Genomic DNA, 12,218 nt, shown 5'->3' on the forward strand with positions numbered 1-12,218 from the left:
GCTGCTGCTGTTATTGTGTACCATCAAATCACCCTTGACTTATGGTGATCCCATGAATGAGAAATCTCCAAAACGTCCTATCCTCAAAATCCATGCTGGGCTCTTGAGAACTCCAGCCTGTGGCTTCCTTTAGGGAGTCAATCCTTCTGGCAGCCCAGGGTATCTACTCTCCTCGAGTGCCACATTTCAAAAAAAAAAAAAAAAATCAGGGTTTTTTCCCCCCTGTCAGCTTTCTTAACTATTTCAACTCTCCCATCCATACCTGATGACTGGAAATATGATAGTGTGGATGGTCTTGGTCTTGGTCTTGGCCTTCAGTTACATATCCTTGTACTTGATTATATTTCCTAGCTCCTTTGCTGCCCTTTTAAGACTTAGTCTTTTTCTGATTTCATGACTGCAGTCTCCCTTTGGCTTGATGACTGAACTGAATCTTTGACTTCTTTCCATAGTTTTTTGTTTAACCCACTTGATAGATTATTAATTAATTAATTCATAACATTTGTAATTTGCACTTCAGGGCACATTCCCCACACAAGGTGGCTTATAAGACTCTTACATACTGGCTCCCACACTCTTGGCTTTTCGGCGCCAGGCAAAGACCTTTCAGCATTTTAATTAAACAGTGTTCTCTAGCTGGCCACATGAGCAGCAGGACTTATTCATATTGATGTTTTAAGAATTGTTTTAATATAGGATATTTTATACTGTCTATTTTAATGTTTTTAAGTCTTAATATTGTTGTACACTGCCCAGAAGCCACAGGTAATGGTGCGGCTAAAAAATATTGCAAATAAATAAATAAATAAATAAATAAATAAATAAATAACAGTCCAACTACAGTTTGATAGCACACACACATAGAAGTGAGAGGCCATTTGTACATTAGCACATAAAGACTGAAAAAAAAGGTTAGTTGAGTGTGGGTTTTTGAAATGTGACATTTAGGAGACCATATGTTTCTCTCTTCAACGAGTATTTGAATAATATAGGGCCACTATTGAGAAAGCCCTATCCAAGGAACCTCGTATAACTCTCGTTGTATTATATTCTCATACCACCTCATTTGCAGTTATGCCTTACCTGTATGTCTATTTCTCTTTCTCTGCATGTCTAACTCATCAATTAACATAAAGTTTTAAATAAGCATTTTAAAGGAAGCATCACAATGGCTTCCTGAGATAGTATCAATTATTGAAATTGAAATAATATTTTACATATTGCCACCACACTGGCATATTAATTTTACAAAACTCATTTTTCTCCTAGAACTTTCCTTTTGCCCTTTTAAAGCAATTTGTTACTAGGGCTAAAGAAGAAGGTATTAGCTTAGCTATAGAGAAGAATCTTTCAGTTTCTGAAACGTAGGCCGACTCAAATGGATAATGTGAGCACACAGTTCTTTTGTGTGTGGTTTCGGGGAGGGTTATCTTTTTAGAGGAAAGGATTTCCTTTGGGATTTGCTGGTCTGAATCCATTTTCTTTTCAGGATATGAAATGACAGCCCATTCTCAAAGCCCCAATATTAATTTTTCAGGCATGCCTGTATATTCATCTGCCAACCATCAACAAATTTTCTCGATTTCTATTAGCTTGTCTCAAGCTGCTGGCAAGCTAAATTTCTTTAACAGGCATTAGTTCAATGTATTAAATGCTTGTTCTGCCCTAGAAGACATATTGATTATTTTTTTTCTCAGCAAAGTGACAAATACCATTTTCATGACTATAATAGAGATTGATTACAATTTTATGGAACACAGAGGGAGTTGATCTCAGTGAGACAGCCTCAGGGCATATAAAAATTGAAGAAAATCATTTGGATTAATAAAGAAATTAATGAATTCATAGGCTGATGATACAGCTGAAACATTGCAGAGATAATGAAAGCTACAATACGTGCATGGTTGTTACTGGATTGTGAAGTAAATTTAGATATGCTTAAAACTGCTAGTGACTTAACACTTGTGAAAAGCATCCCAATATTTTTCACTAAAGCTAAAATGTAGTATGAATTATTCTTGACTTAAATTTTTCCTTAAGTGCTAAGTGCTGTGTGTTTTTGATAATTGTCTCAGTGTAGTGACAAGTGTATACTCATACCACAAACAGGCAGTGTACTGAATTATACAGTGTACTGATGTTATACAGACAGAGAGAGAGAGAGAGTCAAATTAAACATTAATTTGTCACAACATTAAAAGAAAATATGCTGCTACTCAATCTCCTTTGACTATCATGTCTGAACAAGCAAAATGCAGACTAAGCCAGTGTTTTACTCCTGATGACCAGTCATAAAACAAAACAAGCTGTGGCAGCTCGGAAAAGATTGTGGGATAACAGTCAGATAATGTAAGAGTTGCAAAACTACTGCTTCCAACAATAAGCTTTCTGCAGTGTTACATTTGCCCCCCCCACCATGAATTCTTGTACTGTCACACACATACATACATAAGCATGAAATCAAGAACAATGGAGGATAAATCATGAGAATTTGAACTACACATCCTGTCCCTGGTTTAGCAAGTAGCAAGAGGCTGCCTATGGAAAGTGTCTGGAATCTTCCGTGGGTCCAAAACGCAGCATCCAGACTGCTAAGTGGGACTGGCCACAGGGATCACATAATGACCCCCCCCCCCATAACAGAAGCTTCACTAGCTGCCAATCCATTTCTGGGCTGAATTCAAATATTGGTTCTAATCTATAAAGCCCTACACCACTTGGGCCCAAGCCATCTTTAAATACTGTCTTTTAATGATGTCATCCACCTTTAGTCATTTTTAAGGAGAAAGGCAGGGTAAAAATATTTAAATAAAGAAAATTTTAAAAATAGTATGGTGGTATTCCATAGTATTCCATTCAAGACAGTTACCTTGCTTACTGTCTTCATTTGGCTGTAACACTAAAGCATAGTATAAAATTATGAGAATGACTTTAATTTCCCACATGCTCCCCTTCACATTTTCTCTCTCAGCATGGCCATGAAGAGATTGGACGTTTCTATGGCTGGTTAGGTTAACTGCTGCATGGCATTGCATCTGAACCTTAAAGTATGGATGACTTTAACTACACTTATTGAAATCAAGGCAGTCTGAAGTTGTATTGTTTTCACTAAACTAGAGATAAATTACAGTGCATCTAGTACCTTGTCCAGTAGCTTCACATTGCAAGCTGCAGTTAATCTAAAATGGAAGAAAACTCGTGCTTATGGCCGTGGTGGAGGACAAGGGAGGAGCTGTGAATGTACAAGAATGGGCACAGAGGTAGACTTGCTCCTGTAATAATTCTGTACTCTTTTTACATTTGTACTAGAGGTAGTATTTTAGTATAAACTCTTCATAGATTTTATAGTACTAGGCTGAGTGGTTGTTGGAATCTGTGGCAGTGAAACAAGCAAGGAGAATTGAACAGTTTTTATAGACTGTAGGTTGTTCTATCTGTTTACGTGAGCTACCAGTTATGTCAGTTATAACTTGTTAGTCTTTTAAGGTGCCACAGGATTTTATTCATATATTGTATTATATCATGCAGTACCCCAGTAAAAAGTTCTGAAGTGCAGCACATGCAGTTATTAACTCAGTAGACAAACTGTGAAGGAATGAGACTCTTGACTAATGAGTTGTTAGGAACTCATTTCAACTCAATAAGGCATATCCAATATTACTGTTCCATAGCTTTTAACTCAGGCTAGAATGCAAACTTGCATGCCTGAAGTGTTATGCCCATGTCTATGTAGCATCCACTTGCTTTCTTGCTACCCCTCAAATCAGGTCTGGTGGCTCATGCTGTTAAATTGTAAAATGGTCTTTTACAGTAACGGTGGGCAGCTGTTTCTGTTCAACTGAAAGCAGGTCTTGGTATAACATCCAAATGTCCATAAAAGCATGGGCCAATCTAGTGGGTTGGTTGCTGATGTGACCCTCTGCAGTCAAAAGCACTCTTTCAATTCTTGGAGTGGCCAGGTTCCAGTGGAGAGTTCCTATTGTAAGAAAAAGACAGGACAACACTTTACCACTCCATTTCCCCTCTTTTTCCAGAACATTTCCCATGCCTTTGGATGGTGGCACTAGATGGTGGCTGAGGAGAAGGAGGAAGTTTGGGATGAACACTACCCTGCCTACTTGCTCCAGTAGTAATGGAGCACTGTAAAGTATAAATATGGACCCAATGTACAAAATTCTGGGTTCCAAATGAAGTGAAATTGGCTGTTGCAAACATTACATGTTGTAAAATGCTCATAAAATATTGTACAAGTTTACCTGAGAACGAATGCAGATATCATGCAGGTGCCTGCACCAAAAAGCCTAGATTGTCTATGGTTCTTGCCATGGATGTTGTGGTTGTAACTGTATATTTGCTCATGTGTGATATGTACTAGTCCTCTTTCTATTAAATGTTGATCGATCTATCGATCAGTCAGTCAATCAATCAATCAATGAATCAATAAGTTGTTCAGATTGAAGCAAGAACTTGATTACTCTCCTTTTCACAGGTACAGAGATAAAATATGCCTGAAATGATGGCCAGAATCCTCTTGTGCGGTTACTCTGACACTAAGCAAATAACATAACATGGGAAGCAAAATACCTCAAGTTACAAAACCACTACACCCATTGTCTGAGTGAGCTGAGTTACGTGACTCAGTACACATCAGATAACTTCATTGGTGCTTTCCTAACTTGAAGCAATTCACCTCCAACTGTGATATCACTTACATTATACCAACCTAACTATGCAAGAGAATTTCCACTGATAAATTTTAATTGGCTTAATTTCTACAGATACAGTAGTAATTTTTACAAGGTTTTCTTTAGCTCAAAGAACAAACGTTCTATATGCAGCTAGCATGTAGGTCTATTTATATATGATAGGTGGACACCAATATGAGAACCATTCCTCTCATTTGAGTACTGTACTTTGATGTCCTAAAATGCTTCCAGATTAGGCTTTTACTATGCAATTGCCTGCCTCATTCATACAGAGGTCCAAATGACATTGTCTTCAATTTATAATCTTCTTACCAGAAGGGGAAAAAAGCCTGTCGAGGAGAGAAAGATAGAGGTTTTGCACAATGCCTTCTGACTTCTACAGCTAAGAACGCTTCATCTGGAAGCACACTAGTACATCTGAGTGTTAATTAAATGTTTAAATCAATACAAAGGTAACATTAAAGTGACACTCATTTAGATTTATTGTCAAAATCAGCTCAAATATTTTGTGCGCTGTGAACATTTTTGACCAAAATGCATTTCCTAAAAATTTGACAACTGCCTACTAGTTTTGAAAAATGAAGAATATGTTTCCTGTTTTAAAGTAGAGCGACTGCAATCTTTATAGTGGTTAAATCTAATTGCAACCCACCAAATTTCTAATGGCTTGCAGTAGGTTAAAAGACAATATCCTCTAGGACCTCTTTTACATGCTTTAGAGGGAAACTGTTTGCTGTTTGCCCTTTGTATCTGTAATTTGTCTGCATTTTGCTTAAACTGAGAGTAAGAGCTGCCTGCGGTGCACAGCACATTCACAGATACATTGGGATCCAATGTTTAACCTGTGTTTGATCCACAGTACACTTGAGAAGTACAGTACGGATGTTAAGACATTTGTAATTTTTGGTTTGACCCACATTTGACTATTTCCCATTCAGTTTCTTCTGAATATTTGGAATATCAAGTGATTTCTATCCTGATTATAAAACCATTTGAGGATTTTGGTAAATACTTTAAAAAGGAACAGATGTAAAATTCTCTCCTATTAGTCAAATTCATTAGATGCAGCTGCTGGATTTCCCCACATAGAGAGGACCTTATTGCATGTACTTGTCTTATAGGCATTTAAGAGAAAGAGCAGTAGGTATATGGATTCAGCACCAACATAGCTGAATAAACAGGGATTTTATACATCCAGATTTGTTTATTTATTCTATTTATTCAATTTATATGCCGCCCACACTACCCAGAGGTATGGGTAGAAGACCTCAAAGTATGTCTGTTTTGGTCCCTTTCAGTTACCATTTTTAAAGTTGTAAGTTCTGTCCTAGCAGAATATGAACGGATGTGTGGGTTTTAGTTAATTTATATCAAAATCAAATGGAACCCAGATTCTTATGTATCCCTAAAAGTAGAGGAAAGGGACTGGATTGTTGATCAAACAATTATGGCTTGTTGTACTTTTTTTCTACAGTTTTCCCCCAGTAGAATAATTCATCCATAGCGATTGAGGCCAATATCTTCCATCAAAACATTTTCACTTTGAACTTATTTTAACATCTTACATTTCATGGTAGAAGATATGACCACAATGTAGCCAACCTCAGCAACTGTGATGGTGCACAGAGAGCTAGAAATAAATTTTTTATCTTTAATCTAAATAAACTATTTAAAAATTGTGAGAAATCACCTTCCTATCATGATTTAAAAGTGGAGCAAATGTTAGCGATTAACACTATGACTGAATTTTTTGTATAATCTACTATTTTATCTGTGAGATTTATGGTGTAGGGTAAGGAATGATTGCTTTCACATCAGGGTGATTATTAAGTGATGGTATAATTATAGAACCAAAACTCATGCCACCTTCATTGGAGCCAATATTTAATTAGCAGTCTTTGAGTACATGGCATTTTAAACTCAGATTTGCTCTGCAGTCATTTATTTAAAATAAACCAGGATAAGTGCTTTGTGCAGGAAAACAACATGTGGAAGGATATGGATCCAGATTTTTTTTAATAGTTAGAGGTGTCCCACTGATTGCATCGGGTTTGTTTTAAATATTAGCAAAACTGAATCCAGCTTGGTTTCCCTAAAATGCATTGCACTTAAGGAGGGAAAGCTATTTGTGGCACTCCAGATGCAAGAAGAGAATTAAACCAAGCAATATTTTTGTATGTGTGCAAATTAAACTAAACTGCAGATATAATGCAGTGATTTAATGCAAATAATACAAATTATGCAAAAGAGTAATAGCTGTTATTTTGTTGCATTGACTTCTAAGGATGTGGAGAAGGCTTGTTGCATTTTTTTCAACAGTCATAAACTGTAGTCCACTCCAGATATTATGCTCTACTCTTCCTTTCGTTTCTCTTTTCTTCTCTCTTTATGTGCATATGTCCTTTGCTTCTCAAAGGATACTATTGTTGTGTCAAGACAATTTGTGCAAATTGAAGATACCTCTGCAATCCCCTTCCCAAGCCACTCTTTAAAGTTATTTCTGGTAGGATTGCATTACCCCTAACAGGAGAACAACTAGGTTTGTTGTATTTTATGTTAAGTGAAGGCCCTGGGGTGAATTCCATCATCTAAGACTACATTCACCATATGAATCTGCCTAGTATTTTTGGTGTGAATGACTGCAACTACATCTGAGATAGCTTGATCTCTCTGGAAATTGCCAACTATTTACCTCTGTTTCTGTTTTGCAAATATAAATCAAGTTTCTATGAATATAATTACAGTTAATTAATGTTTGTGATTGCATGTTAAAATATTATAACATTCATTCCCTACTTCATTTATTTATGCTTTGTCTGATGCATTGGAATTTTGGCAGCACAGTGACTTGAATGATCAAGCACCTGATTCTTGTAATAGGTGGAGGGCTCTCAAATCAGTCTCTTTGGAGTTATTTAGCTGGTACCAATTACTCCCTCACAGTAAACAATCAAAGCACTTGTATCTGCAGGCAGTAGATAACCTGGAAATCAAATATATGAGCTGTATACAGATCCATAAAGAGATTGTCCTGTCAGCTAAACAAGAATAAAAGATGTAATTGCACATAACACTCTTTCTCTCTAACAGGATAACATTGTTGCCATATTGGTGTTAGAGAAAATGCGAGATAAACAAGAAAATAGGCATGCTATTTTGCTGCACAGAGCACTTTCCTGTGTAATTCTGCACATGTCAACTGAAAAATAAATTCCACTGATTTATATGAGGCTTACTACCAGGTAAGTGGTGTATGACTACAGCCTTGATTACTTGAATATTGTATTAGTTTATGGGAATTAGTGTGACAGAATGGTTGCATATCTAGCAGACAGAGACCAAGCTCAGACAAATAGTACCATGGCATGGTCTAATTGGTAGGATCCACGTTTGGCACTGTGTTTTGGGAATAAATATCCCTGATGCCACGTGTGAACAGGGGAATCATAAATACATACACACTTTAGTCCTTACTTGTGCTCTCTTGAGAGGGAAATCACCACCAGTCATCCTGGGATGAACCACAAATCTGTATTCTAATTGCTTGGTTCACTCATACATTGTGTAATTTACATCAGAATTGGCCAGAAGGGAGATTAGCATGTATTGGAAGATCTTTGGGGGTTGTAGTAGATCACAAAGGATTTCTTCCAATTGTTTAAAGACAGCAAATCCCAAAAGGCTTGTCTGACCTTCCCTTCCAAAGTAGAAGAATAAACCTTGGAATGATAATCAGGACTGAATTTTGTGCAGTAGAATTGTAAACTTAGTTACCGTGGTTTAGAGAATTTTTTTGATTGAAGCATATCTATAATTCTAAGGCTGTATTTCCCTGCACTCCACCACCGCCGGTATTTTGGACTCCTGTGGGTGGATCCTAGGGTTCAAGCAAAAAAAAAGACAAATCACATTCCACAAGTTTGACTTTTGTCCACACCAATTTTCCTAGTACTAAGAACAGCTAAGATTCCATCCGAGTCCACATCAAATGAAGGGCACCATACATTAAATATGTGACAGATAGGAATGAATTCTGCCTCATTCAGTGATTCATTGTATTGCTTGGATAAACCATGTTTTGCTGGCTTCATTTTGCTTTCTGTGAAATCATTTTGCTTTGCACAAAACAACAATTAATTTTTTGTTAGAGCAGGTCCAATAATATGCTAGATAAAGAAAAGATGCAATAGTGGTTGCAAAATATTCGTTGCCATTCTATCAGACTTTGGGAAACTCTTACAGTGTAGTATCTATATTTGGATGGTGAAAGTTGTGTATATTTTAACTTTTTTTTTGTAGTGTTGTCCAGTTTTACCTTGGGGAAGAGCACCTCATTTCGTTGCACCCACTTGTGAGCGCAATGACAAATAAATTTCTTATGTCTTATGTCTTATGTCTTATTGAGATTGTGGAATTCCATTGATGCAATTGCTCCTACCAGTTGAATTGGAAAACTGTGATCTCCTTTCCTCTATAGCTCTATGCAACTCAAAAATCTGTTCAAGAATGCTGGGGAACTCTCCAGAACATTTTTTTTTCTTTTGGCATAGCACAGAGGGCTGCAGTGGAGAGGAAAGGAAGGCACTATTATTCTACAAGGTGTTCGCTATTACAGCATTTACTGAAAGCCTTGAAAGGTTTATTTGGGGGGAGGGAGGGATATGTATCTTTGTTGCTTTATGCAATGGCTGACAAACCTGGGACCCCAAATTTGGTTGAACTTCATCTACCAGAAGTACCCATCAGCATGGCTAATGGTCAGGGATTCTGGGATTTTGGTTTAGAAAAATTTGGGGACCCAAGTTTAGGCTTAATGCCATGTAGTATTGTAATATAAAGGCACTGTACCTACAAAAAAAATGCAAACTGTATTTGCTACCTCTAACTTGTAACAAAAACATTGTTTAGCTGTCAGAATGTTATGGTAGAGTGAACTTGTCAGCTTTGAGAGCCAAACAATTGTTTCGATTGCTTATAGTAAACTATTTCCAAGCTGTACTTTTAAAAACACTTTAATATTCAGCACTGCTTTTACTATAAAAACCTTAGTTGTTTTAATACACAATTTTAAACTGTGACAATATGACTGAAAATTAATGAAACATGGAAATTAGGTGCTTTTACTTTTTGTTCATTGACTCAGTGCTCACTTTAAAATTGCATACGGAAAATCCATCACATTTGTATATCTTCCTAATGAAATCTGGAACAGTGTTTTGATGATGCTACCAGCTGGAATAATATTGCCTCTCTTATGACTATTGAAATCATAGTTTCTCCTTAATTATTTATTTGGAAGAATTATGTTTGAGTGGACACTATAGACGGTAGCTCCAAATTAGCTTAGTTAAGAGAACAATAATATAATTTTTTTTAACATCCCAGTATTGCTGTGTTTTGACAATCTTTTTACTAATCTTCAGCTAGAATAACTGAATGCCTTTTTGGATGGAAAGGGCTAAAAAGTTTTGGAAACAGTCTTCTTCCAAATTAGTGACATGAAGATAGTCCTTATTAATGAAAACAGTCATTGCGATGTAGTTGGGGCATGATCTGATGTTATACAGTGGGGTCTTGACTTAAGAATGGCTTGAGTTAAGAACATTTTGACTTAAGAACCACTCTCATAGGAAAATATTGACTTGACTTACATACTTAGATTTGAGTTAAGAACTGAAAAAAAAACCATGTGGGAGGCAGGGAAAGTGCAAAATTTGAACTTTCAGTTAACTGTTGGCCAGTGAAACGGATGCGTCTGCTTCCTCACTCCTCCCAGCGTTTAGAGAATGGATTGGGAGACAGTCTTCGGACTGCCTGGTACTGTACTGCCTGGACTGTATTTTCCCTGCCTTCCCTGAACCTTTCTTGACCTAAGAAAAAAAAAGAAACAAAATATCCCCCTCTAGTGGTCGAAGGCAGAATAGCAGCTTCCCATTAGTTTCTATGGACGGAAAAGAGCAGATACGGATCAAATGGTTTTCAATGCATTCCTATGGGAAATGCAGATTTGACCTGAGAACTTTTTGACTTGAGAACCGCCTTCCAATACGGATTAAGTTCTCAAGTCAAGACCCCACTGTAGGATACAGCCAGTTTGACAAAGTTGTACAAGTCTAGGTTTGACCCAAGCCTAGACTGGTGTCTATCCAGTAACTCTAGGCATGCTGACCTTCTAGAATAGAAGAAAAGAGGGAGCTGTGAGGGAGGAAGTCTTTAGATGTATAGACCTGAGTTTGTTGCATCTTAGATGGAAGACTCAGGGTGGTTGTATCTAAGTGCCCTGAAACAGGATCAATATTCAAAACATGCTGGTCTCAGTAAATATAATTTTGTGTTCCTGTGGGAATCCAGTTCCAAATCCTGAGTATTTAATGCCTTTCCATCTTTTTTAATCAGACTATAAATGTAATACGTGTATCTTTTCAACTGGCTTTATATCCTCTTTGATATTTTATGATTGAATTCAGTAACTGGACAGATTAGGCCAAATTCAGACACCTGAAAAGAGAAGTTTGTTCTGTAGTTGCCAACAAAGATGCAAGAGGATTATAAGGGAAACTGGCGGTTGAAGCTGTCAATGTGTGTGCACCGACTGGCCTGTTATCCCTCCAGTCAAAAAAAATCTTCCCCCTAAATCTACTTGCTGATATATCTGATGATAGACTAGTTTCATGTAGACTAGTTTTTAAAATTTTAAAATGTTGCTTTAATAACAGCATGGATTGCACACCTCTTGAATTCTGGATGCTTTACTAAGATATAGCTGAGATAAATCGGATAAGATAGTCATAGTTACCCAGAAAATATTATTAGTTACAGGAAATGTTGATTTCTAATATTTTGAAGTCTAACATGCAAGCTAAATCCACATGAACATGATAATAATGATATTTTTGTTATTTCCTTTCTGAACTGTTTATTAAACCTGGTCCTAGAAGGAAAATGTGACTCTGTTAAGTGATAGTTTTCTGAAATTTTCCATTTTATGTCAAAGTAAAATGTATGCACTTCTGGCACTTCCATTTCCCCTTGAAAACAGCTCTTTAGTACATAAGTGGCCATTTTCTCTTCCCGGCTGACTTCCTGTGGGTTTGACTGCAGAATAGCAGGTGTACCATTCCAGAGTGTCTTTACAAGTGGCTCAGCAGGGTCTCCCTGCTGTACATCCACAGGAGACAGCTCATCTGTTTAATCCTTATGTTTTAGTCAACCTTCCTTATTATGTGTGCAGGGCTCCAATGCTCAGCTGGATTTTGACTCTCAGAATGAATTGATGGAGCTCTTTGATCTTTGCTGTGTATTGCATCTGTTTCGTCTTTCATCATAATGCATGTTCTTCCCAACTCTAGCTTTATTTTTTCCACATGAATTCCTCATTTTTACTTTGTTCTGCCTTTTTCTTGGCATCCCCTTTTATGTAAATTGAACTTGATGGCATAATTTGAATTTAAAAATATTGGTTTGGCATTAGCGTAATTGAAAAATACACAATATGGTCAAGAACTGTATGCT

The 12,218-nt window shown here is 36.9% G+C and overlaps 1 long non-coding RNA gene across 7 annotated transcripts in view; it reads left to right on the top strand.

Moving 5' to 3' along the window:
* LOC110084187 (uncharacterized) overlaps positions 1 to 12,218 on the top strand; it is a 120,243-nt gene that overhangs the window by 57,614 nt on the left and 50,411 nt on the right. For 2 of the 7 annotated variants that reach the window (XR_013536659.1, XR_002301440.3), the window contains one exon: positions 7,797 to 7,948. The exons of the other annotated variants lie outside the window; for them this stretch is intronic. This is a non-coding gene — a long non-coding RNA (uncharacterized LOC110084187). The remainder of the gene's footprint in view (positions 1 to 7,796; positions 7,949 to 12,218) is intronic. 7 annotated transcript variants of the gene reach the window in all.

This window comes from Pogona vitticeps, chromosome 5 (assembly GCF_051106095.1).
Source record: "Pogona vitticeps strain Pit_001003342236 chromosome 5, PviZW2.1, whole genome shotgun sequence".
In the NCBI taxonomy this organism is placed as follows: Eukaryota; Metazoa; Chordata; class Lepidosauria; order Squamata; family Agamidae; genus Pogona; species Pogona vitticeps.